The sequence below is a fragment of the Lactuca virosa genome, chromosome 8 (assembly GCF_052849685.1).
Source record: "Lactuca virosa cultivar CGN04683 chromosome 8, Lactuca_virosa_CGN04683_v6, whole genome shotgun sequence".
Taxonomy (NCBI): domain Eukaryota; kingdom Viridiplantae; phylum Streptophyta; class Magnoliopsida; order Asterales; family Asteraceae; genus Lactuca; species Lactuca virosa.
In genome coordinates this window covers 1427758-1453732 of record NC_136433.1, presented here as the reverse complement: position 1 = coordinate 1453732, position 25975 = coordinate 1427758, and the positions used below count along the sequence as shown (strand labels likewise).

Sequence of the window (25975 nt, the reverse complement as noted above, 5' to 3'; positions counted from 1 at the left end):
ACGGATGTGTGACCTTTGCAAATGCTAGTTTTTATGTTTTGGTAAAGGGATAATGACTTAAAAGGGTAATATATTTTTCAGTTTGTATACATTTAGTCATTGACGTTTTTTTTGTCAACATTTTCCCATTGAACTTGTTTAACTGTCCGAATAACATCCTTATGACCTGCTATAGCAGGTTTAGTCGGTTTCCGGCATATTTGGCAGATCCGGCGATACTCCGGTGAGTTTTCCGATGATTTCAAACACATTTTGAATTCCTTAATCGGATTTATAGATGTTGCTCTTGAAGACGACCCACCATTTTCCCCAATCTTGAAAATTATGAAATCCCAAAAAAAAAAAAAAAAACATGGAGCTTAAAGAAGATGCATCAAACAAGAAACCTACTCATGAAGGGTTTCTTTCGGATTTGCATATCTGATGAAGGATTTAGATTTCCAGATCTGATGAAGATTTGTTTGTGAGTGTGTGGGTGTTCAATTTGCAAACTTAAGAACTCAAACCCAAAAATCAATTATTCATCTTCATCTTCTTCTGTTCAAACTCAAGAACACATATCATTATTTCTCTCTCTAAAAATGATTTTTGAGTGTCTTCAAGCTGAAGCATGATATGAAGATGAACGAAGTTCATGTTCTTCATCAACTTCGACTTTCCATTTTGTTCAAGAATACAAGTTTGATTTTTGGGTTTGTCTTTATGTTCATCATCAGAGTGTTGTTCCAGATATGTTGTTCATTGTGCTCATCTTCTTTGTTCTTGGAAGTCAACAAAGTACAAACAATGCAACACAATGTACAAGTTCGTCGATGCATTATCCTTTGAACCAGCTCACATAAAATCGATTTTTTCTATGTGCTTGGAAATTGTTTTCTGGAAAGAAGAACATGATCGAACATCAGATTTAGGAAGAAGATGAAGACAATGAAGATCTACAAACCTTGAAGATAATTGTGTGTGTTCATCTGATACCTCTTCAGTTCAAACTCAAGCACATATATCATTATTTCTCTCTCTAAAAATGATATTTAAGTATAGGGTGTTTGATCTTCAAGCTGAAGCACATTATGAAGACACCGAAGTTCATGTTCTTCATTAACTTCAATTTTCATTTTTGTTCAAAAACACAACTTTGATTTATGGGTTTGTCTTCATGTTCTTCATCAGATTTTTCGATTTATGTTTTTGAGTTCTTGTTTGTTTTAGATTTCTGGTTTGGAGATGAAGTATTGTGTGTTGTTGATCAAAAAATAAAAAATTAAATAATTTTAGATTTATGGTTGGAGACTCACCGGAGAAGACGACCGGAGTGTCGCCGGAGGTGGAAAATATGTCGGAAACGGGTTTAACCTCCGATAGCAAGTCATAAGGATGTTATTTGAACAGTTGAACAAGTTCAATGGGAAAATATGAACAAAAAAAAACCTCAGTGACTAAATGTGTACAAACTGAAAAATATGTTACCCTTTTAAGTCATTATCCCTTTGGTAAAAGTTGGTTTTAAAATTCTTTTTCCATTTGCCAAACAACTTTTGGACTTTTCTAACATTTTGGAAAAGTTAAAAGTCAAAAAGTTAGATTTAAAAAGAAAAACAAAAACCCCCAATTACTTTGCTTATCCTTACCCAATTTATATGTAGGGGTGTTTGGGATTGTTTATTAAATTCTAAAACTAAAAATAATTTTGACAAGATAATATTGTAAAAATGGTCCCTATGGTTGTCAAAATTCTATAGTTTTGGTCCAAAACGAAATCTTGGTGCACCACTGGTCCAATTTTAGATATCTTGTGTGGTTTTGGTCCTTATGGTTGTATTTTCTTGTGCTTTTGGTCCACATTCCACCTAAAATGACTAATATGCCCCTTAAATAGTTATATTTTAATTTCTTTTATTTATTTTCTTATTCTTATAATAAAATGAAGTCATAACTTTTTTTTCCTCTTTGAAAAAAAAATCTGAAAAAAAAGTTATAAAAATTTATTTCTCTAGAAAATGAGCATAATCATGAAAATTTGAATTTTTGTTTTATATTTAAAAAAAACTCAGGAAAAAAATCTTAAAAAATTATAAAAAATTTAAGAAATGCTTATACTCACAACTCTAATGACTTTGTAAAAAGTTTTTTTTTAAATAAGGTGTTTTAGATACCAAACATGATTTTAAAATATTAAAAGTTTAAAAAAAAATGAACGTAATATGATACAGATAGAGATCATTCCAAATATTTATGATTTAAAAAATATTATGATTCAATATGTTTCTGATCTTTAAGTTGTTATGATCTAAAAATATTATGATTCAAATATTTTATGATCGTTAATTATTGTATCTTTTATGATTAAAAATTGAATGATTCAAAAAATATAATAAACCAAATGTTGTATTGAAAAAAAAAAACTTTATTTAATTCAATATATTATGATCCAAAATCATATGATTCATAAATTATATGATTCAAAATAATATGATCCAAAATTTTATGATTCAAAATGTTATGATTCAAAAAAATTTATAATGGTTAAACAACACAAACTCGAACCAATATTTAATTGAAAAAGTTATAAAAAAATTTAAAAAGAAAAGAAAAAAGAAAAAAGAAACGAAAAAAATAGAAAAACTGAAAAACCAAGTATATTAATCAAAAAAAGTTATTTTTTTTTAAAATAAACAAAATAAAAAACAAAAAAAATATGAAAAAAAAACTTAAAAACTGAATATACTATTACCTAAACAAAAAAATGTAAATATTAAAAAAAGATGAAAAAGGAAAAAAACGAGAAAGAAAAGAAAAACTCATTTAAATGACGTTCCATGGACGTTCGTCACACAAGATTATTCTCTCGTGTCCGTATTACGTTCCATGGACGTGCGTCGCGTGCGAACTCATCACGACCAAGTAAATAAGTTTGACGTTTGTGTCATTGACAAAATGATTGGTAAAATATAGTCATCATGGTTCCTACCAACTTTTGGATTCCTACCGGATCCGAACAATATATATATATATATATATATATATATATATATATATATATATATATATATATATAGTTTGAGATATCTCATTTTTTAGAGTAAATTACACGAATGGTCCCTATGGTTTGGGGTAATTTGCGCACTTGGTCCCTAACTTATATATTTAACTCGGAAGGTCCCTACTGTTTGTTTTTGTTACACGTTTGGTCCCTACTGTTTGTTTTTGTTACGTGTTTTGGTCCTGTCTTACCTAAAAAAATTATTATTTAAATAGGGAAAATTTGTGGGGTAGGTAAGATAAGGTGAGGGGGTGGGGTTGGGACTGTGTTTATTTAAATAAATTAAAAAACCAAGGACAAATAGTCTTTTTAGGTAAGACAGGGACCAAGCGCGTAACAAAAACAAACAGCAGGGACCTTCCGAGTTAAAAAATAAGTTAGGGACCAAACGCGCAAATTACCCCAACCCATAGGGACCATTCGTGTAATTTATTCTTTTTTTTTTTACTTTACAAAACTAATAATAGCTACTTTATATATAAAATAGCTGGAAAAAAAAATTAAAAAAAAAATTCAATTTTTTTTCAGCGAATTTATTAAAAAACCTACGATTCGTAGCCCTATAAAGCAATGTTTTAAAAACCGGTTTTTTAGTTGAACCGGTATGGTGACCGGTTCACGATTTAACCAGTTCGACCGCTGGGTGAACCGATTTCTATATTTTTCATGTTTTTTTTCCTACACATATATACATATATAAATTATAAATTTGATGTTTACAAGTTCAAACATTAAAAATACATATACAAATAAGTTGTAAATGAATTCAAATACATTAAAATAGCACATAACCATAAGTTTTAATATTTTACATCAATCCATATACGTCAAAAAGAAAATAAAGTATAATATCGAAACGAAATATAGTTTTAGATGAATACAAACACATCAAAAAACTTTATAATATTTATCATATGTTTTTATTTAGAGAAAACAAAATATATTTGAAAAAAAAATCACCAAAGTTTCTATGTAAATGGTTTTTTTTCATGTGTTTTTACTTTTTATTCGGTTTAACCGGTTTATTTTGACCGGTTCAACCGAGATTTTCAAAAAACCGGCCGATTCAATCCGGTTTAGAAATCAATGTAAAACCGGTGATAGTTGAACCGCTCCCTTCTCCGATTCCCGGTCCAACCAGTTCGACCGGCCGGTTCAAAACGGTTTTTAAAACATTGCTATAAAGTAAAAAATAAAAAAGATATTAAATATCGTAAAGTATTTTTTTCTATGTATTTCTATTGATTTTCTAGGGTTTAGGGTTTCCAAACTTTTATACATTTTTTATTGATTTGCCCCTTTTATATATATATATATATATATATATATATATATATATATATATATATATATATATATATATATGATCTTAAGACATTTAAATAGGAAATATATTCCAACAATAGCTTCATGTGGGTTAAAGTGACTTAATAAAATGATAAAATAATAAGCACATGAAAATACAACATGATTATACATCTATGAGTTTGTTAGAAAGGAAGTACAACCCACAACCACCCTCTCATGGTGGTCTGTGGTAGCATTGGAGTGACACCGACAACCACCATCACATACGATGGTGGTGGTTCTTAGTGGTGTTTGGTGGTTTATGAGAGAAAAAAGTCAAAAAAGAGCTAGATGAAAAAGAAACTTACCATCTTAAAAATGTCTAGAAAAACCACTTATTCTTCCTCCGGCCAACCACTCTGGCGATCCTCCTTCCGGCTGCCTCTCTCTTTCTCTTTTGATCTCTCTCTCTCTCTTGTGAGCACCACCAAAAGAAAACAACAATAACGATTAGGGTATGGTGCAAATTTTAACAGTGGGTTGCTTACGGTTGCGTCGAATGAAACTAGAAGAAGGGGTACACCTATGATAATTTCGATACAAGGAATGCTAAGATTAAGATTAAGATTTTGGCACTAATGGCCCTACAAAGAATATCTCTATATTAGAAGTTCCGAAATACCTCCAAATAGTTCCTCATAATCTTTGAAGGTCATAAAGATATATTATTATTATTATTATTATTATTATATAATTTAATAAGATTAAAAAATGTTCCCTTATGAACAGTACCTGACCATAGGTATTGTTCATCGGTTACTTACTAACTAACCATGGTCACAGCTTCTTTATCCTACCTTCGAGATATCCCACCTGACCGTCCCACCGCTTACTTCCTACATCCATCTCTCGATCCTTTTCAAAGAGGCGCTCCACCGACCATCATCCTATTTTTTCAATTGATTTCCTTCTTCTCTCCACCGCTTCACCTCCGATTAGACTAAGCCCCGACTTTCGGTGTCGATGTTTTGTTGCATCTTCAGGATACGTGCCTTCAAATCTTCAATCGGACTGTCGATATCGATGTTTTGTTGCATCTTCAGGATACGTGCCTTCAAATCTTCAATCGAATGGGCTTTTCCGTCCGATCACGTCATCGAGAAGGAAAGGGAATTCAAACTTATAATTGAATTCAACAACCTCATTAATTTTGACTCATCAATTTTTCTCCCAGTCTCCATCGTCTCCAATGAAAGAGGTTCACCAGGTATCCCATCTTCTCTATTAATTTTATTCAAAAATACTCCTCTATATTCTAAGAGTTTTTTCCAGGTGACATTGGAATCCACCTCACATCAGATTGACCCCTGAAATCCTCACGCTTGAAATCTTCACCCAAATCACCAAGTATCCCACCCCAATTTCTCTAAGTTTTAAGATTTGGGTTGAAATAATCACAAATTAGTCTTTCTTCTCACATGGGTTTCTCTAATCATAGGAAATTTGTTGGGTTTTATAATTTGTCTTCCACTTTTTTTTTTTTTTTTTTTCAGGACAAGAGCTTGATTCTCAAGAGGTCATCTCTTTGATGCATCATATCCTAGAGAGTAAACTTTTGACTGATACTACTAAGGTAAGTCGTATGCTATTCATCTTCAACTAAAACATATTTAAAGTTTTCATAGCTTAACAAAAGTCTAATTAGTTACATATATCATATATTTTCACCATGTGTGTGTATTGCAGCCAGAAACTTCCATTATCTTTCATATTATGTTATTCCACAACTACAAGCCCTGACCGCTTTATATTGGGAAGTGTCGACTCTAATGGACATCGATGGGATACTGATGGTAAAGGTACCAATTTTATTGTTCCCTTTTTATATATTTTCTAACTGGATTGTTTAATTTTCTGTTTCAATCTTGAGATCGCTAATATTCATCTTCACCATCTTTTTTCTTTTTATGTCTGAGTATACATTAATTATTAGTCTTTCCAAATCAATAATCAGATGTATAAATATAATCAAATACTAACTTTAGGAAAATCCATGTCAATACATTTATCTAATTTTTCTTATTTTTATAAACATGGGATTTTGTATTTTTTTAAGAAACATTATCACTTATCATCGTAAATATACTTTGGTAACCTTGACATCTAATAGCATATTTTTGTTCTCAAAGGCACACTACCTTCACATATGCAACCCAATTCATCACTCAAGAAATCCAAATCATGGTGGAGTATGTGGATTTCAGAAATGTACATTCTGGCGCGGTCCGCTTTAAATCATATTGGCTAAGATTAAACGAGATCTTTAGGTAATTATGAAAAGGATCAAATATGAACCCACCACACTGTATATGTTTTTGGGGTTGGAAATTTGAAAACTTTTAAAAAATATCAAAATGTTATGTTTTTGACAGATTATCAAAATAGAATGCTATTTTGAAAGGACTTCCTGTTTTGAGATACTGTCAAAATAAAAAACCTACTCTAAAAATCTATCAAAATATCAAACCTGATACAAAAATCTGTCAAAATAGCAAAGTTTAAAATGAAAATATATCAATACCATGTAGGAAGCATATATCGAGTTTTGTAGTTTTATATATATATTTTTGTTTACAACTTTTATCATCAAACAAACAAGTAGTGATTTATGCTCTTAGGTACCTGAATCCAAGTTTATAGAGTGTTGATGTGCTCATATTGTAACATCCGTATCATTGAGGTAAAGCTAATTATTTAATTTGTAATTTAATTGTTGGACTATGAGACTAATGTTTGATTATTGAGTTTGGGACATTATTGTGTTGGGCTTACTGAAGACGTACGCTGGGCGTAAGCTTGGCGTACGCGTGGCGTAGTGGGAGCATTGGATTCGGGGGAGGGATACACGTGCGCGCAGCGTACCAAGGAGTACGCACAGCGTACGCGAGCTTACTCAAAACCCTAATTTTTAGGGCTTAGGCAATATATATACATCATTATGTCCCAAACCCCAACCTCCTTACCAACCTCCTTAACTCAGAAAACCCTAGAAATCTAACCCTCTTCATCTTTTTGTGATCTTGATCTTGTGAAGTCCATTTTGGTAGCTTGGAGCTTGGAAGGAGAAAAAGGAAGTTGGTGAAGAAGAATTTGTGAAGCTTGAGCTTAACGATCTGATACAACATCATCCTTTAGCACTCATTTAAGGTAAAAAGCTCAAAACTTGCCTCATGAATGCCTAGATCTATTGTAATGGAGTTTTGGACCTTTTGGGTCCCAAGAACGAAGCTTTGCGATTCCAAATCCGTTTCTAGGCGTAGGGTTGCCACCCTTGGTGCTATTTGAGTCCCAAATACAGAAAAGTTACCATCTTGAAGGTCTTAATGTGGCCATGCATGCGTATTAGTCATTTCTATGGAAGTAGATTGCCATTTTTCAAGTTTGGGTCCATTTGGGGGTTTGCAAGCCACCAAGCAATCGACTTTATGGGTTAAGACACTTTATTGGACTCAGATCTGTGTTTGGAGCTTTAAGTCTTAAGGGATTATGCTTTTTTTGAGATTATGGCTTAACAGGATAGTACGATGGGCGTACAAGCCCGTATGCGCAGCGTACAAGCCATGTAGCGTGTACGCCTAGCGTACAGAGGAGTACGCCCCACGTACTCACTGGATTGGGCTTTACGTCATTTGGGCCTCGGTTTGGACCATTCCATGGACTTTGTTATTTTGGGCCATAGTGGGCCATCAGGAATCAATTATTTTGGGCTAAGAATATGTTTGGGCTTAAGGGAAGGCCTATTTGAGGAATTGGGCCCAATTTAGAACATTGGGCCAATGGTGGGCCGTTAGTGGGCTTGGGAAGTCTACCTAGTATTGGGCCTTTCATGTTATGGTGTTGGGCCTTAGGCATGTGTGAGAACAAGATCGATGCGCATGGACAAGGTTTGAAAACTCAAACCTTGAGTGAATGCTTAAGATCAATGTCTGCTTACTAAAAGATGTTCAAGTCAAGGCTGGAAAGACTAGTCAAGTCTTAGATAATGTGTTCAACAAATGATCAAGCCATTAATGAAGAATAAGAGTAAATGATCAAGGTAAAGCTAATAAATGAAGAACAAGAAGAATGTTTTGAATATGCTTAGAGTAAATGCTAAAAAGTGAGCGAAAGATCCGTAGTTGACTTGTATTGAATGCTCCTATAAATAGGAGTGAATGTTACAGCGAATTAACCCAAGTGTTTACATAGGACGTGACAAAAGACATAAGTCTGACATTCAGATTGTCCAAATACAACTTTAGACTAAGTCCTATGAAACGTTACATCAAATACAAGACAAAAGTAATACAGGCACAAAATACAAAATAAATTCATTCCGGACAAGCATCATTCCGGACATGAAGGTTAGTTCCGGATCAGCATGCATTCCGGATATGAGGATCAGCTCCGGAATGCCTTCATTCTTCTTTCCTTCTTACTTGGTCCGGACAGGTTCCAGACCACTCTTCATTTCGGAATTCACACACTTCGGAATAAGGAGTTAGGATTGCTAGAGGTTCACTTTCAGGTTTTAACAGCATGGACCAAATTAGATCAGGGGTAAAATTGTCATTTTACCCTAAGAAGGATTATTGGTTTTGACTAAGTGTTATTTTGGTAATGATAGCTCCGGGAGTCGTCGGATCAGCCGGTAGAGATTCCTTACCGTGAGATTCTACATTCAGCTTTGCGAGGTGAGTTTCCTCCTAGATTGAGCAGGTCTAAGGCACCAATGCCGGCCCGTGTATGTTATGTGAACTGATTAGTAGCCGAGTGTGGGCGAGGCCCGTATCTCATAGATAGTTGAGTGTGGGCGAGGCCCGTATCTCATAGATAGTTGATATGGTATGGATTGGTATTTTTTAGTTATACTTGTTGTATGTGTGATACTTGTATGTGTTTCTTATTAGCCGAGTGTGGGCGAGTCCCGTATCTCATAGTAGCTGAGTGTGGGAGAGGCCCGTATCTCATGGATAGTTGAGTGTGGGCGAGGCCCATATCTCATAGTTAGCGGAGTGTGGGCGAGGCCCGTATCTCCTAGTTAGCGGAGTGTGGGCAGGGCCCGTATCTCCTCGAGAGTGGGCGGGGCCCGTATCTCCTCGTTACATGTTTTGTGTATAGTATGTGGTAGTTTGGGGAGCTCACTAAGCTTCGTGCCAGGTACTTCTGGTAGAAAAGGGACGAGTTTATTAGCTTCTCTCATGAGCTGAGCAGCAGGAACATGTGGACCTTCAGTGACGGATATCCATATTTCTTCACCTTTTTCTTTGGCAATTAGAAATCTTTCCATTCTAATTTTCCAGTGATCATATTCTTCCACAACTAGTAATGGGGCACGTGTAGGGCCACCCACACTATTTGCGATTTGCATTGAAATCATTTGCTGATAATTAGAAGCAGCCATTGAAGTTAAGGTATCTTCAAGCTAAAGTGGTATATAGAAGAACTTTTATCCTTGACACAAAAATGGTTAAAACACCAAGGTAATTTCAAACCAACTATAATCTGATCTTTATGGATTCAAAGGACAACCACTCAAGCTCTGATACCAATTGTGAGAACAAGATCGATGCGCAGGGACAAGGTTTGAAAACTCAAAACTTGAGTGAATGCTTAAGATCAATGTCTGCTTACTAAAATATGTTCAAGTCAAGGATGGAAAGACCAGTAAAGTCTTAGATAATGTGTTCAACTAATGATCAAGCCATTAATGAAGAATAAGAGTAAATGATCAAGGTAAAGCTAATAAATGAAGAACAAGAAGACTGTTTTGAATATGCTTAGAGTAAATGCTAAAAAGTGAGCGAAAGATTCGTAGTTGACTTGTGTTGAATGCTCCTATAAATAGGAGTGAATGTTACAGCGAATTAACCCAAGTGTTTACATAGGACCGGACAAAAGACATAAGTCTGACATTCTGATTGTCCAAATACAACTTTAGACTAAGTCCTATGAAACGTTACATCAAATACAAGACAAAAGTAATAAAGGCACAAAAGACAAAATAACTTCATTCCGGACAAGCATCATTCCGGACATGAAGGTTAGTTCCGGATCAACATGCATTCCGGACATGAGGATCAGCTCCGGAATGCCTTCATTCTTCTCTCCTTCTTAGTTGGTCCGGACAGGTTCCGGACCACTCTTCATTTCAGAATTCACACACTTCAGAATAAGGAGTTAGGATTGCTAGAGGTTCACTTTCAGGTTTCAACAATCTCCCCCTAAGTGAACTTAGCAATCCAGCAGGCTTAGTTCATTTCTTCCTTGATGAAGGTGTAGGCTCTGAATAACCATTCTCGCACCACAATATACCACGCCAATTGACTTACAAACTTTGCCTTGACCTTTTCCGGAGCATCAGACTTGGATGCACGGGATATGAACTTTTGCAGAGCTTTGGTTGGAACTAGGTGTTTGTCAAGGACTCGAAAGAAGTCCTTCTTGTTAGTTCTTCTGGTGGTGTAGACAAACCCTAGAACCGGTTCTTCAATCGGACCATCTGCAAGAATTTCAGCTTCCGGAAGAACGAATTTAATCTTGGCAACGAATTGTTCTGTTCCGTAGAGGTGTGCAAGTTCGTAGTCACATCGACAGAAGTCAGCAACATAATCTTTTAGAAAGCTGAGAGTTACGTGGTAAGCACCCATACTGATGTCATCCTTTTGATTTTCTCTGAAGTAAGCCGCTAAGGTGAGGATGTCGTTCGGATTCACTGAAGGAAAATCCGCATCAGTAACGGTCCGGGGAGTTGGCTTGTTCCGGATGAGGTGGAAACGGAATAAGGGACAGTTCAGCTCAAATTTCACCAATATTTTTCTTCCGAAGCCTTGAACTTTGGTAATCCTCTTCCTTGACCATACTTCCTTGAAGGGTTGAGCATTTTTAGCATAGAAAGTTTTGAGCCTTTCTCGCTCTGTCCGGATGATTACTTCCGGATCGTCTGATGGATGAAGTGGGGCAAATTTGGTGTAGAATTTGTTGTAAGGAGAGAGAGGAAGATCCAGCTGGTCGGTGTCATTGATGGGAAGGTCGTAGTAAAGGGTTGGAATGATTTCCTGTGCTTGAAGAATGCCTTCACGGCAAAGAGGAGAGATGCCACGCATTGGATCGGGATTATCTTTTAAAGCTTGAATCTGGATGCTGTCCTCTAATGCCTTATGAATTTCCTCCTGAGACCATACATGTTTTTGCTTGAGAGGATGTCCGGAGTGGAAGGATTGTTGTTCGGAAGTCATTGGTTTCTTCCCTTTGTCTCTTTGAAGCGCATCAATGACCAGCTTCATGTTTTCATCAATCGGGAATTCCAGAGTGGGAGTTGGAAGTGGTTCTTCCGGAATTTCATCAGGGGTCCGGAGGGGAGAGCCCTGGTCGATTGGAGCTATTTTTGGTTCCGGAATGGGAGGCTGAACTGAAGAAGTGGCTTGGAAGGCTTGAGCGGTCAATAATGATTTTGCCTTTGCCATTTTAACAGCCATTTGAAAAGCGTCCGGAAGAGAGGATGGCCAAGAGACTGCGGACCAAATCCTCTTTTGTTCTTCAGTCATTTCCTTCAGTATGGTCAACTTTGGAGCTTGAAGACCAAGAACTCCTTTGGGAGCTTCATCCGGAACATATACATTTTCATCTTCACTTTCTTCTCCTTCTGTGATCCCTAGAATTCCGGAGACGATTTGAACGTCTTCTTCTTCAGAATCCAGATCTTCATCCCGGAGTACAAATTCCGAGGCGGGTTTCCATTGTCTACTTGGGACTTCTCCCCCTCTTGCATCGGAGAATTATGGAACCGGTGCAAGCATTAAAGTCTCCTTGAGATCATCGAATTTGGAGAAGACTTTTTGAAGGCCGGTGGAGAGTTGAAGAGTGAGAGTGTCGTAGGCTTCGGCCGTGGGGGCTTGATCAGAGAGGTGCTTGAACATGTTGCTGAGGATGGCAATCATCTCATCAAACTTCTGGTTCGGAACATCAACAATATTCCAAGTTGAACGAAGAAGTTTAATGAGGACTTGTTGAATAATCATGTTCATCTCGTCCTTCTTTCGGATCTCTTTCTCCAGCCGTTGAATTTGTTTCTCATGACGAACGTGGGTCTGCTTGATTAGGTCGTTGGTAGCAGACACCAGATCATCATGGACCTTGAGCATGGAAGTGATGGTGTTGAGATAATTATCCACCAAAATGTCGTACTTGGAGTCAACTTCCTCAATTGTGTGCTTGAGCCGGATGGAGATCAGCTGATCAAGGTGGGCTTCTCTTTCAGCAACTGATGGTCTGGACTGCTGGGATAGTGACTGGAGAATGGCATCAAGTTTGGAATCAAGTCCGGAGACTTTTTGATCCAATTTAGAGTTCAGCTCTGTTACAGATGTCTCCACAGATGACACTTTCTGCATGGTGTCAGAGACATTGGTTCGGATCTCGAGAAGAGCGAAGGGGTCAACGTAGTCACCGGCTGAGGATTCTAAATCAGAATCAGAGTGTTGCGGAGGAGGTTGGTGTACGTTCGGATTTGAAGAGCGACCCGGTTTGGTTGCATCATCATCTTCTTGAAGTTTGGAGTTGGAACCGCCATACAGAGTGGTAGAGGAGGAGGATCCGAAGTCATAAGCAGACTTGGATATGGATGCCTTGGATTGGTAGTGAACTGAAGTCATGAGATGTGCATCCGGAATGGTTTTTGCCTCTTCTTCCAGCATGATTTCTTCAGTGATATCTTCTTCCGAATCGGTATGGAAGATGCTTTGATGAATTGTGAGGGGAGGCAGTTCCGAAGTGAGCTCATTTATAGCATCGGCATCAGTGGGAGGAACATAGGGCAAGTTGCTTTGGATGGCTCTGTTCCTCATGGAGATTAGAGTGGACTCCACTTGAGCTCTGGTGAGGTCCAGACGTTTAGATGCAGCCCTGTTGACAAAATCTTCCCATTAGGGATCGTTAACACCTGGTCGTCCTGTATGCCTTCCGGGTATCAGACCAGTTGAGGCTTCCGGAGGAGGGGGGACTACTCCAACTCCGGACAGCTTGGGGTCCGGAACAATGGTTCCGGAGTGTGTGCGTGTAGAAGAGATAATGGGATCATCAAAGGTGACTCGTGGGTGTGTTCCACGGGGCTGCAAGGAACTATGTTCAACACCGGCATCACCATTTTGTGAGTACGAGGGTGGATTATGTGGTGACTCCCCGTGAGTGTGTGCTTGTGCTTTTGAAACATCGAGGGGTGCCTCGAATGAGTGGGTATGTGGGGTGTGCGGATGGCTAGAATCAGCCGGAATGTCATGGGTGCCCTCCTATTGAGAGGGAGCATTGACTTTGGCTTTCTTTTTGGTCTTAGGCTTGGTGGGAGACGCCTTTCGTTTGGCTGGTTTCTTAATTTTGGGTCCGGACGTAGTTGGATTGGCCTCTTCTGAGATGGGCTCAACAGAGACAGGGGCAGGTTGTGTTGGGTCGAACACAACCGAAGTCTCTAAGTGATGTTTTAAATAAGGGGACTCGGAAGGAATTAGGGCCAACATGTGGTCCGGAAGTCATCTGACCGGACCAAAAGAGGATTGGTCAGGAATCCTATAAGATTTTACAAGTTTAAACGAGACACATACCTCCGGAGGGATGGTGTTAACCAGAAGTGGTTCGGAAAGCTCCTTGAAGACTTGTTCGATCGTCAGAGCCCAGAACCTAGGGCTTGAAATTTCATTCGGCTTCCTCTTGGTAGAAAACTTGCAGAAGTCGCCATAAAACTTCCAGAAGATCAACAACATTCTCGCGTCCTTGCCCCAGAGAAACTGACCAACAACATAAGCCACCGCAAGTTTGGCATACAATTTCCTGTCTAATTACCAACCCACCCTCCTTCATGGATTTACAAATGCTGTCCCAAGCAATCTAGTGGTGCCTGTGCTCACCATTGGAATCCCATAATAAATTAGCCATAACACTTTTCATCTTAGAAATCCGGGGGAGACCGCACTGCCAAGGTATGTATAGGAATAGGGGAAAGGACCGGAGTAGATGCTGAATACGACATTGAGCCAGTCCTTGCTTAAGGTGTCCGCTCCTCCATGCTTTCCGGACAGTCCTCTAAGGATGAAGTGCATCAATACAGTCCATAGTCCGGACACAACAGTCTTCTTGAAATCTTTGGCTTTGTAGGCTTGTGAGTATCCAATGTAGTTCAGGAACGTCTGAAACTCTTCAGACGTTGGTTCAACAACTTTGAAACCCCTTGGGTTAGCTTTAACACCAATCGCCTTGAGAAAGGTCGATTTGTAGATTGGAACGGTTCTGTCACCGATGATTGGGATCATTAGAGCACCATCATCGAGTTGAATGCTGGTGAAGGCGAGATGAAGGTGATGAATGGGAAGGGGCGGTTCAGGGATTTTAGTGAGAGGAATGGAGATGGGGTGGTTTGCAATGAACTTGATCATCACTCTTATCGATTCATCATAATCTAGTGGGTTGAGAGAAAAGAGTTGTGTAGTGTCTCTCAAGAACGGTTCTGGATCGGCAGAGGAGGAGGAGCCTTTTAGAGCCCTTGGATGACTTCTTTCTGGCGATGGACTTCTTTGGAGTAGGGGTAGTTTGAGTGTGTTCTGGAGAGGACGCCATTGTTGCAGGTTATGAGTTCTTGAAGAACACGAAGAACAATGAGAGAATTTGGGAGATTTGAGGGTTTTGAGAGCGTAAAGAGGTAAAAGGGGTTTTGAAAGGGTATTTATAGGTAAGGTAAATGGGTCGGGTTAGAAAAAACGATGATTAGGATCCGAGAACAAATGGTCGCATTTAATGTTTAGGAGCGTGATTTGACAAGTGAGGTGAAAGGCAAGGTAATTTGGGGCTAAAAATGGAGAATTCAACCGTCAATTCGATGTCTATTTTGTGGGGCGTGCAATCGTGTCATGCAAATCGAGGAGGATCAGATAAGGATCTTCTTGAAAAGTAACCGTTGAGAAAACCGTTTCACCTTATTACCTTTTGGTATTCCGGATGAGCTGTTCCGGACAGTGTATGATCCGGAGGGTAAGAGTCGTGTTCCGGAGCATACTTGTTTGAAAAGGGGTCCGGAGCAAATTTTGACATTCCGGAGCACTTTTGAAAATTCCGGAGCACATTTGAAATTTCGGAGCAACTTTGAAAATTCTGGAGCACATTTGAAAATTCCGGAGCAACTTTGAAAATTCCGGAGCACATTTGAAAATTCCGGAGCAATTTTGAAATTCCGGAGCACATTTGAAAATTCCGGAGCAATTTTGAAATTCCAGATCAATTTTGAAATTCCGGAGCACTTTTGAAAAATCTGGATCAGTTTTGAAATTCCGGAGCACATTTTGAAGGTTCCGGAGCACAGTTGAAAAATTTCGGAGTAAGTGTTGGAAGTCCGGAGCGCATAATGTGACACCTTTTCCGGGGTGGAATTCCGGAATTCGATTATGAAGTATATTCCGATCATCATGACAAGGTGGGTTATAAATAGCAAAGAAACAAGGTGAACTGTACAGTTTAACAAACTCAAGTGAAGGTCAGAGATAAAGACAAGTAAAATGATCCTATGTATTCAGAGAGAAAGTAGTTCCAAAAAAAAAAACGGATCGAAACTAATTTTCTTTCAAAATACGTCTATCAAAGAGAACAAGTCTCTTGAAAGAACTGAGGATCTGGTATCATCATACCCATCTTATTCAAAAAACCGTTAAATTTGGTTTCGTCTAATGCCTTGGTAAAGACATCAGCAATCTCATCGTTAGATGGAACAAAAATGAGTTCAATGTTACCATTTAAAACGTGATCTTTTATGAAATGGTACCGTATGTCAATGTGCTTGGTCATAGAGTGCTGAATTGGATTGTGGGAAATCGCAATGGCACTTTGAGAATCACAATAAATAGGAATGCGTTGAAAACGGTAACCATAATCCAAGAGTTGAGATTTCATCCACAGGACTTGAGATGTATAGCTGGCAGCAGCAATGTATTCAGCTTCGGCTGTAGAGAGTGCAATGCAGTTCTGTTTCTTGGATGACCAACTGACCAACCGACCACCTAAGAATTGACAACCACCTGAAGTGCTTTTTCTATCGAGTTGAAGACCACCATAGTTTGAATCTGAGTAGGCTTGAAGAAGGAAGCTCTCATTTGCTGGGTACCAGAGTCCGAGACTCTTTGTGCCTTTAAGATATCGAAAGATTTGTTTCACAGCCAAAAGATGAGACATCTTTGGGTTGACTTGAAATCTGGCACATAAACATGTTGAGAACATGATATCCGGACGACTTGCTGTGAGATAGAGTAGAGATCCAATCATTGCGCGGTATTTCTTTTCATCAACAGGAACACCGGAAGGGTCGGCTAAAATCTTGTGTCCGAAGCCCATTGGTACCTTGGCAGTGGCACAGGTGTCCATAGAGTATTTATTGAGGAGTTCCGAGATGTACTTCTCTTGGTGAATGAATATTCCTCGGTTGGTCTGTTTGACTTGGAGGCCAAGAAAGAAGCTTAACTCCCAATTCATACTCGTTTGGAATCGATTGATCATCAGTTTAGCAAAGTCAGCAACCATAGATGAATCTGTAGATCCAAAAATGATGCCATCCACATAAATTTGTACCAACATGAGATGCTTTCCATTTGATCTTCGGAATTGAGTGGGGTCTAGAATTCCTCTTTGAAAACCGGAGCGTTTGAGAAAATCAGTGAGGGTCTCGTACCATGCCCGAGGAGCTTGCTTGAGTCCGTAGACAGCCTTCCGGAGTTTATAGTAGTAATTCAGAAAGGAAAGATTAATGAATCCGGGGGGCTGTTGAAGGTACACTTCAGTGTCAAGTTCACCGTTAAGAAATGCACTCTTAACATCCATTTGGTAAACTTTGAAGACTTTATGAGCTGCATAAGAAAGAAAGATTCTGATGGCTTCAAGACGTGCAACAGGAGCAAAAGTTTCGTCGTAGTCGAGCCCTTCTATTTGAGTAAAACCTTTAGCCACCAGTCTTGCCTTATTTCGGATGATAACTCCTGCATCATCAAGCTTGTTTCGGAATACCCATCTTGTACCGACAATGGGATGATTCTGGGGAGGAGGCACGAGAGTCTAAACTTCATTTTGGTCAAATTCTGCCAGTTCGTCTTGCATGGCTGTAATCCAGTCAGCATGCTCCAATGCTTCCTTGATGGATTTGGGTTCAAACATGGATATGAATGCTGAGAAATGACATTCGTTTTGAATATTTGTAGCAGACCTAGTCTGTACACCAGCATTGGGGTTACCGATTACTTGGTTCGGAGGATGATCCTTCGTCCAAACATGTAATCATGGGAGTTCTTGTGCAGCCATCGAACCGATATCAACAGTGGAATTGATTTGCTCCCCCTGAATGGTTTGAATGTTGGGATGATGCTCCCCCTGAACTTCTGAACCAGAGAGGTTGACATCATCATCAGAAAGGAACTCAAAGAAGTGTTCATTTTCATCATTGTTGAGCGGATTGGAGTCATCGAACTCAGCAGCTGCATCTTAGAAGCCATCCACATTTGATTCAAGAGAGGGATTGTCATTATTCCCCCCCTCAACCTGAGAAGGTTGAAACAGATTAAAATCAAATGGAGAGAGGCTTGGGATCGGACCGGAGACATTACGAGAGACTGGAACTTCCGAAGAGGGGATTGGAATGAGAGGAGGTCTTGATCGAGATTCCAAATCAAGAGCGGTTTCGGAAGGACCAAAGAGAGTTTCAAAGTCAACTTCAAGAACTGTCTGAGGGTTCGGACATCCTGGCGGAGGAGCATCGGACTCCATAATGTGAGTTGTAATGTGAGTAGGGCCAGAATTCCGAACGAAGTTGTCATCGAAGGTAATGTCGAAGCTTTCTTCCAGAACACGAGTTCTCCGGTTAAGAACTCTATAAGCTTTCGATTTTGAAGAGTACCCAAGGAAAATGGCTTCATCAGCTTTACGTTGGAACTTGGTAAGCTGATCACGGTTGTTCTTGATGAAGCATCTGCATCCGAAGACATGTAAAAACGAGATAGTTGGCTTCCGACCATTCATTTCTTCGTACGGTGTCATGTTGAGACGTCGATTGATGATACTCCGATTTTGAGTGAAGCAAGCAGTAGATACGACTTCAGCCCAAAGGTAGAGTGGTAGATTTGCGAAATTCAGCATGGATCGAGCAGCTTCAATGAGAGTTCTATTGCGTCTTTCGACTACACCGTTCTGTTGTGGAGTATAAGGAGCTGAGAAGTTGTGGTCGATTCCTTTATCTGTGAGAAAGTTCTCAATGGTGGAATTAGTGAATTCCGATCCATTATCACTTTGGATTCTCCTAACTGGGAGTTTTGTAAGAACTTCTATTCCTTTGATGAAATTTATGAGCTCTAAGGCTGTTTCGGATTTCAGCCTTAGGAAGAAGACCCAAGTGAACCTTGTAAAATCATTTACAATCACAAGAATGTATTTCTTATGATGAAGACTTTCTATAGTGGATGGTCCACAGAGATCAATGTGTAGAAGCTCCAATGGTTCTGAAATGGACTTTTCGATGATAACAGGATGACCCTTCTTCGATTGCTTACCACACTCACAAGCAGCACACAAATGATCATTTCGAATTTGAGAAGAGGTAAACCTCTTACCATTTCGCCGGATACAAGATCATTCATATACCGAAAGTTTAGATGAGCGAGCCTTCGGTGCCATAACCAACTGACGTCAGGAACAGCTTTGGAGAGAAGGTAGAGTTGTGGTTTGCCAATAATCATGTTGATGTCGAGCGGGTACATGTTCTTGTTGCGAAGCGACTTGATTAAACACTCTTTCCGGTCTTCGGTCATTACATAGCTGTACTTTTTGCAAAATTCCACACGTCGATTTGAATCAGTGAGCTGAGCAACACTTATCAAATTATGTTTTAGATCAGCCACATAAGCCACATGTGAAATAGAGAAGTTTCCGTTGGTGAGAGTTCCATAACCACGAATTTGAGAGTTGGAGTTGTTGCCATACGTCACGTAACCAGCATTTGGAGAAAGCCTTAAATCTCGCAGAAAATCTTTCTGCCCCGTCATGTGCATGGAGCAAGCACTATCAATATACCATATTGTTTCTTGCTCCGAAGCACAAAGTGCCTGCAAAATCAGTGAGTGATGGAGTTTTAAGGCTCCGAATTAGACTTTGGGACGTAGGCATGGGCTTTGGACTTTGATTGTGACTTAGGAACAACTTTGTGTTTCTGGGTGATATTCTTGGAATTCTTTGGAAACAGACATAATGCTATTGTCTTTTCATCTATCCAGCAGTCATATTCAATGACTTGAAGGTTCCGAACTGTCTTCTTCGGATCTTTGACGTCCGGAGGGTTGGTATCATTTGTTTCCTCCGGAATTGCTGTTCCAGCAATGGGAGTTTTGACTTTCCACACATAATTTTTCTTGGAAGATTTTAAAGATGTTTTCTTTTCATTTGTGGATTTTCTTGATGACACATTGGTTTTTGAAAGATCTGGTTTAAAAATTGTGCCATCAGATTTTGCAATAAGGACAGATGAAGCATTCCGAGATTCTATTGGAGTATTTCGGACGGATTTGGCAGCTACATGAGCTTGAGACTGAGTTGAGCTGATGACTTTCTTAGGTTCTACATGACCAAGAGGTTCGGAAGGTCTTTTGAGAATCTTAGTGGGAACAAAAGAGTTTTGACTATGAGTGGATACATGAGAATTCCGGGATGAACTTGGTTTGGAGTTAGCAAGGAACCTGGAATTTTGTCTAGTCTTAACTTCCTTTTTATGAGCATTTCGAGCTTCTACTTTGGGATCTACAATATCCTTCCTATTCAGCATTGGTTTTCTCTTAGGATGAGATGAGGATTTTGAGGTTTGTCCTACGGATGTATTCTTAAACTCAGGAGTAATGGGAACCAATCTAGTTTTTGAGATGACTAAGGAATCCGATTCACAAGAATCAGAGGACACACAGCTTGAGACTTCAACTTTATCATCTAAGGATGCCCATACAACCTAAGAAGCAGTGGTTTCAGTTGTCACCGGATCAATTTCTTCAATCACACAATTGTTCACGTGATTACTTTTTGGAACATAGTCTACACAATTTGTAAGACTGTGATGAAAATCTGTGGTCCGATTAAGGTCCAGGTTTGTCAGAGGCGGAAGAGGCGTGGAATCAGGACATGTGACAACTATTGGTTTGAACTCAGGAATTAGGGACTCAAAATGGTCTGTAGTCTCAGGAAGTGGTGAAAAGGGAGAAACAGGGGTGTCCGAATGTTTGATACTCGGAACCTCTCCCATGAATGTCAAATTTTGCAATTCCTTCAAGGGACTGACAACTAGTTTCGGAAACTCGCTTCCGAGACCAGGTGCTTTAGACCATGGATGAGGAAAATTGTGAGTCATCCGAATGTCCGCTTCAAGCATATCAACAGAATTATGCAAAGCATCTATTTTTGCATTGAGACGTTTGTTATCAGCAATTAAAACATTTCGTTCAGAATAAGTGATTTCACATTTATCTTTCAAAATGATATATTCATCGTTTGACATTACAAGCTCATGCTCTAAAGACTCTATTTTCAATTTTTTATCCTCAAAACGTAACCTAAGACGATTTAGTTCACAATCCTTCTTCTCACTGGCTTCTATGGCAGACTTATAGGCTTTATAAATGGTGTTCATATCTGTTTGGATTTGGGTCAGAAAAGGTTCACAAAGAGATAAATCAAAATTATTATCAGAGATCATAGATTTTACCTGCTGAACAATGCTTCGGCAAGGTGGATCGTTGGTTGCCATGTAGCAATGGTGAGGTTGAGTAACATCATCATCATCTTCGGACCCAGAAGACCAGTATCCTTCATCACATTCAACCGTTTGTCTTGCCATCAAACACATGCTTCTTCCAGTTACCAAGTCATCATCATCTCCGGATGACCAATATCCTTCAACATCTCTTGAAACCGTTGTAACAAATGCTTTCTCACTTTCAGCTATTTCTTGTGCTCTTCGGACATAGTAGGCTGAATCCTTGACTTTTGGTTTTTTTGGAGCATCAACCAGGCAATCTTTGGCAAAATGATTTGCATGTCCACACTTATGACACACAATCTTTGGTTTGTCCGATTTGGAATTCTGAGAGGGTTCCGGAGTAGTGTTTGGTTTAGTGATGTTTGGTTTATATGCTGGAGGATTTTCGGAAGTTGGTTTAGGTTCCGGAGCAGAGTGAGGTTGAGGATTGTTATGGTGGGGAGCATTGAATCGGTTTTGGTATGGTTTGTAAGAGGAGTTTAATGGACGTTTGTACTTCATTGAGAGTAGGGCGAACTCCTGTTGAAAACGGAGTTCAGAGTTCATGGCTTCAAATTCATCAACCGGATAGGTTTGTATGGGTAAGGTAGGTGCGAATGTTTGAACCAATGGAAAAATGGGTGTGAAGGGATCCGAGGTAGATGAGTTCGGAATGGTTGGTTCAAAGGAACTGACAAGGGCAAGAGGACCTACGGAGAGTTCCCTTATGTTCTGAGCAACATTTGATTCATGTCCTTGAAGTTCATCAAAAAGTTGATAGAGCTTCAACTTTTTCAAGGAACCATTGCTTTGGAGACAAGATTTCACATTTCCCCATCCTTTGCCGAGACTGTTGATAAACTTGAGATTGTACTCCAAAAGGGTTCGAACAATCCCATGAGCAGTCATGTTGTTGACAATGATTCGGTAACGACTGGAAGCTGAGGCCACAGATTCACCTGGAGTGGTAGTGAAGGTGTCGAAGTCGTTGACAACTGAGGTGAGGCGCTTGTCCTTCATGTTTTCGGAACCTTCAATTAGGTCCTGAAGAGTGTCCCATATCTCTTTGGCAGATTTGCACAGCTTAATGTGCTCGAAGAGTGAGGGAGGAACACCAAACACCATTTCAGAGAAAGCAACTTGATCAACATGAAGCTTTTCAATATCATCTGCAGTCAGAGGAGCAGGACGAGTTTCATCTTCTCTCATGAGCTGAGCAGCTGCATCTCTTACAATTGTTCTTACAGGAACATGTGGACCTTCAGTGACGGATATCCATATTTCTTCATCTTTTTCTTTGGCAATTAGAAATCTTTCCATTCTAATTTTCCAGTGATCATATTCTTCCACAACTAGTAATGGGGCACGTGTAGGGCCACCCATACTATTTGCGATTTGCATTGAAATCATTTGCTGAGAATTAGAAGCAGCCATTGAAGTTAAGATATCTTCAAGCTAAAGTGGTATATAGAAGAACTTTTATCCTTGACACAGAAATGGTTGAAACACCAAGGTAATTTCAAACCAAATATAATCTGATCTTTATGGATTCAAAGGACAACCACTCAAGCTCTGATACCAATTGTGAGAACAAGATCGATGCGCAGGGACAAGGTTTGAAAACTCAAAACTTGAGTGAATGCTTAAGATAAATGTCTGGTTACTAAAAGATGTTTAAGTCAAGGATGGAAAGACCAGTCAAGTCTTAGATAATGTGTTCAACAAATGATCAAGCCATGAATGAAGAATAAGAGTAAATGATCAAGGTAAAGCTAATAAATGAAGAACAAGAAGAATGTTTTGAATATGCTTAGAGTAAATGCTAAAAAGTGAGCGAAAGATCCGTAGTTGACTTGTATTGAATGCTCCTATAAATAGGAGTGAATGTTACAGCGAATTAACTCAAGTGTTTACATAGGACCTGACAAAAGACATAAGTCTGACATTCAGATTGTCCAAATACAACTTTAGACTAAGTCCTATGAAACGTTACATCAAATACAAGACAAAAGTAATACAGGCACAAAAGACAAAATAAATTCATTCTGGATAAGCATCATTCCGGACATGAAGGTTAGTTCCGGATCAGCATGCATTCCGGACATGAGGATCAGCTCCGGAATGCCTTCATTCTTCTTTCCTTCTTACTTGGTCCGGACAGGTTCCAGACCACTCTTCATTTCGGAATTCACACACTTCGGAATAAGGAGTTAGGATTGCTAAAGGTTCACTTTCAGGTTTTAACAGCATGGACCAAATTAGATCAGGGGTAAAATTGTCATTTTACCCTAAGAAGGATTATTGGTTTTGACTAAGTGTTATTTTGGTAATGATAGCTCCGGGAGTCGTCGGATCAGCCGGTAGAGATTCCTTACCGTGAGATTCTACATTCAGCTTTGCGAGGTGAGTTTCCTCCTAAATTGAGCAGGTCTAAGGCACCAATGCCGGCCCGTGTATGTTATGTGAACTGATTAGTAGCCGAGTGTGGGCGAGGCCCGTATCTCATAGATAGTTGAGTGTGGGCGAGGCCCGTATCTCATAGATAGTTGATATGATATGGATTGGTATTTTTTAGTTATACTTGTTGTATGTGTGATACTTGTATGTGTTTCTTATTAGCCGAGTGTGGGCGAGGCCCGTATCTCATAGTAGCTGAGTGTGGGCGAGGCCCGTATCTCATGGATAGTTGAGTGTGGGCGAGGCCCATATCTCATAGTTAGCGGAGTGTGGGCGAGGCCCGTATCTCCTAGTTAGCGGAGTGTGGGCGGGGCCCGTATCTCCTCGAGAGTGGGCGGGGCCCATATCTCCTAGTTGCATGTTTTGTGTATAGTATGTGGTAGTTTGGGGAGCTCACTAAGCTTCGTGCTTACGGTTTTCAGTTTTGGTTTCAGGTACTTCTGGTAGAAAAGGAAGAGCTCGGGATGACTGCATTGCACACACCACTATGATTAGCCTGGGATGTTACTCTGATATTTTGATATACGATTTGATATGATGTTTGAGATATTATAACTTATATTTGATGAAATGATTTTGATAAATATGGTTTACTTACTAATTTAAAATGAAATTTTTGGTCTCGATTTTTGGATTGTTTCAAGTTGGTATCAGAGCCTTGGTTTGAGGGATTCGGGCACACTCTCGGCTGTGTCTGAACTCAAACTAATGACTTGGTATAAAAATTTTGAATTTTTTTTTATAAAAAAGGATTTTAAAAAGAGAAAAAGAGAAAAGGGTGTGGTGCATGCAATCAACCGAGCTCAAGTAAGTTCTCCCAAATTACCCATACAAGTTTGTTATGATATGATATGATTATGTGAACTGCATGCTTGATTAGGGCTAAGGATCTATGTTGGTTGTCGAGGCCAACAAAATAAATACCCTAAATATTACACACTAAAATAGTGTATAGTGGTAAAGGGATCGAATCCACGGAGATTGGGTCAATTTTATAACTCTATGAAAAATCTCTTTGTAAAAATACTTGTAAAATGACAATAAATTAAAAATGGGGGTTTGGTCTTTTGAAATAATTGAAATAAACTAGAATTAAACTAAGATTTAAATAGACAATTTCAACAAAAATAAGAGTTTGATGTAAAATCAATAAGGGAATGATGGTTGACTTAAGGGTTCCTCACTTTGACTTTTGATGAACATATCATTAAAATCCAATGGTGCAATTCTTGTTTTAAATCCTTAATTTGGCTATAGTAACCCAAGAATCTTGAGATTACCTAGACTTTTCTTAGTTGTTAAAATGGTTAGAGAAGCTCATAACAATTTCCTTAGTCAAAGTCACAATTTCCATTAAGCATGTAATTAGTGAAAGTCAACTAGCATTAAGAACCAAAAAGTCACCAAATCCAAGAGGAGTCAAATGCTTTCACTACCATGTTGGAGGAAGTGTTTTTATGATTGTGTGAAGCAAAACTAACACAAAAATCACTTGTTGCTTGCTAATTTGAAGATCTTTTACTTAATCAAGAAATTAGCCAACTAATCACCACAAACACATTTAAACTCATGAATAAAAACATACAAGTAGTGATAAGATGTTAAAACACAAAACATTTTCATAAAGATTCAAACACAAGTTCATGGAATCTTCAACATACAACAAATAGTCATAGGATTTCACCAAAGTCAACCAAGATTAGTTTAGCCAAGCATGGCTAAACTCAAAGAAACAAAGTTAGAGAAGATTGTACCAAACATTAAACAAGAATCAAGAGATGAAAAGATGATGTTCTTGAGGTGTTCTTAGCCTTCAAAACCTTCAAAATCTCCAGAGAAAAAGCTCCAAAATCAGATGTGCAAAAGTCTCCAAAAGATGGGCACCAACCTTCCTCAAATAGCCTTCCAAATGAAATTCTGAATTTGCCCCTGCAGTGCTGTGCGCGACCCGCGTGCTGTTGCGCGGGTGGGTCCTAAATGTGGCCTCTTTGAGGTGAGGGCCTCCATAGCTTAGCCCACTTGGCCCAATTCGAGTCCAATCAGCTCCTAGCCCATTTTTCTTCAAGTTTTCTTCATTTTAAGCCCAATTTGGCTTCTCCAAATTCTCCATACCTCGTAAACTCGCCCGATTAATAATCTCCACACGCTTGAATATTCTCCCGCATCTTGCAAATTTAAAGTCTATTTCTCTCTAAGCCTTCAAATAATCATCAAGCTCGCTCCATGCATCATCTCCACTACCCATCAAGCCCAAAATCCTCGACGTCCTCTTCTTCCAATCGCTTTCCATACGTCCCGAACATTCCCGCTCCACTAATCTCCATGAAATCTGCAATAAAGATCACGAAACTAGAAAGTACCCG

The 25975-nt window shown here is 39.0% G+C and overlaps 1 long non-coding RNA gene across 6 annotated transcripts; it reads left to right on the top strand.

Moving 5' to 3' along the window:
* The first annotated feature begins 5199 nt into the window (after window positions 1-5199).
* LOC145128908 (uncharacterized) lies at window positions 5200-24435 on the top strand. Of its 6 annotated transcripts, none has more exons than XR_013717167.1 (7): window positions 5200-5585; window positions 5660-5734; window positions 5881-5960; window positions 6074-6186; window positions 7006-7067; window positions 7422-7534; window positions 24047-24435. It is a non-coding gene; the product is annotated as an uncharacterized LOC145128908 (long non-coding RNA). The 6 variants fall into 6 exon arrangements; XR_013717168.1 differs by adding an exon at window positions 6517-6654 and having other exon boundaries at window positions 5660-5960; window positions 7435-7534; XR_013717165.1 differs by adding an exon at window positions 6517-6654 and having other exon boundaries at window positions 5660-5960.
* The last annotated feature ends 1540 nt before the right edge of the window (window positions 24436-25975 follow it).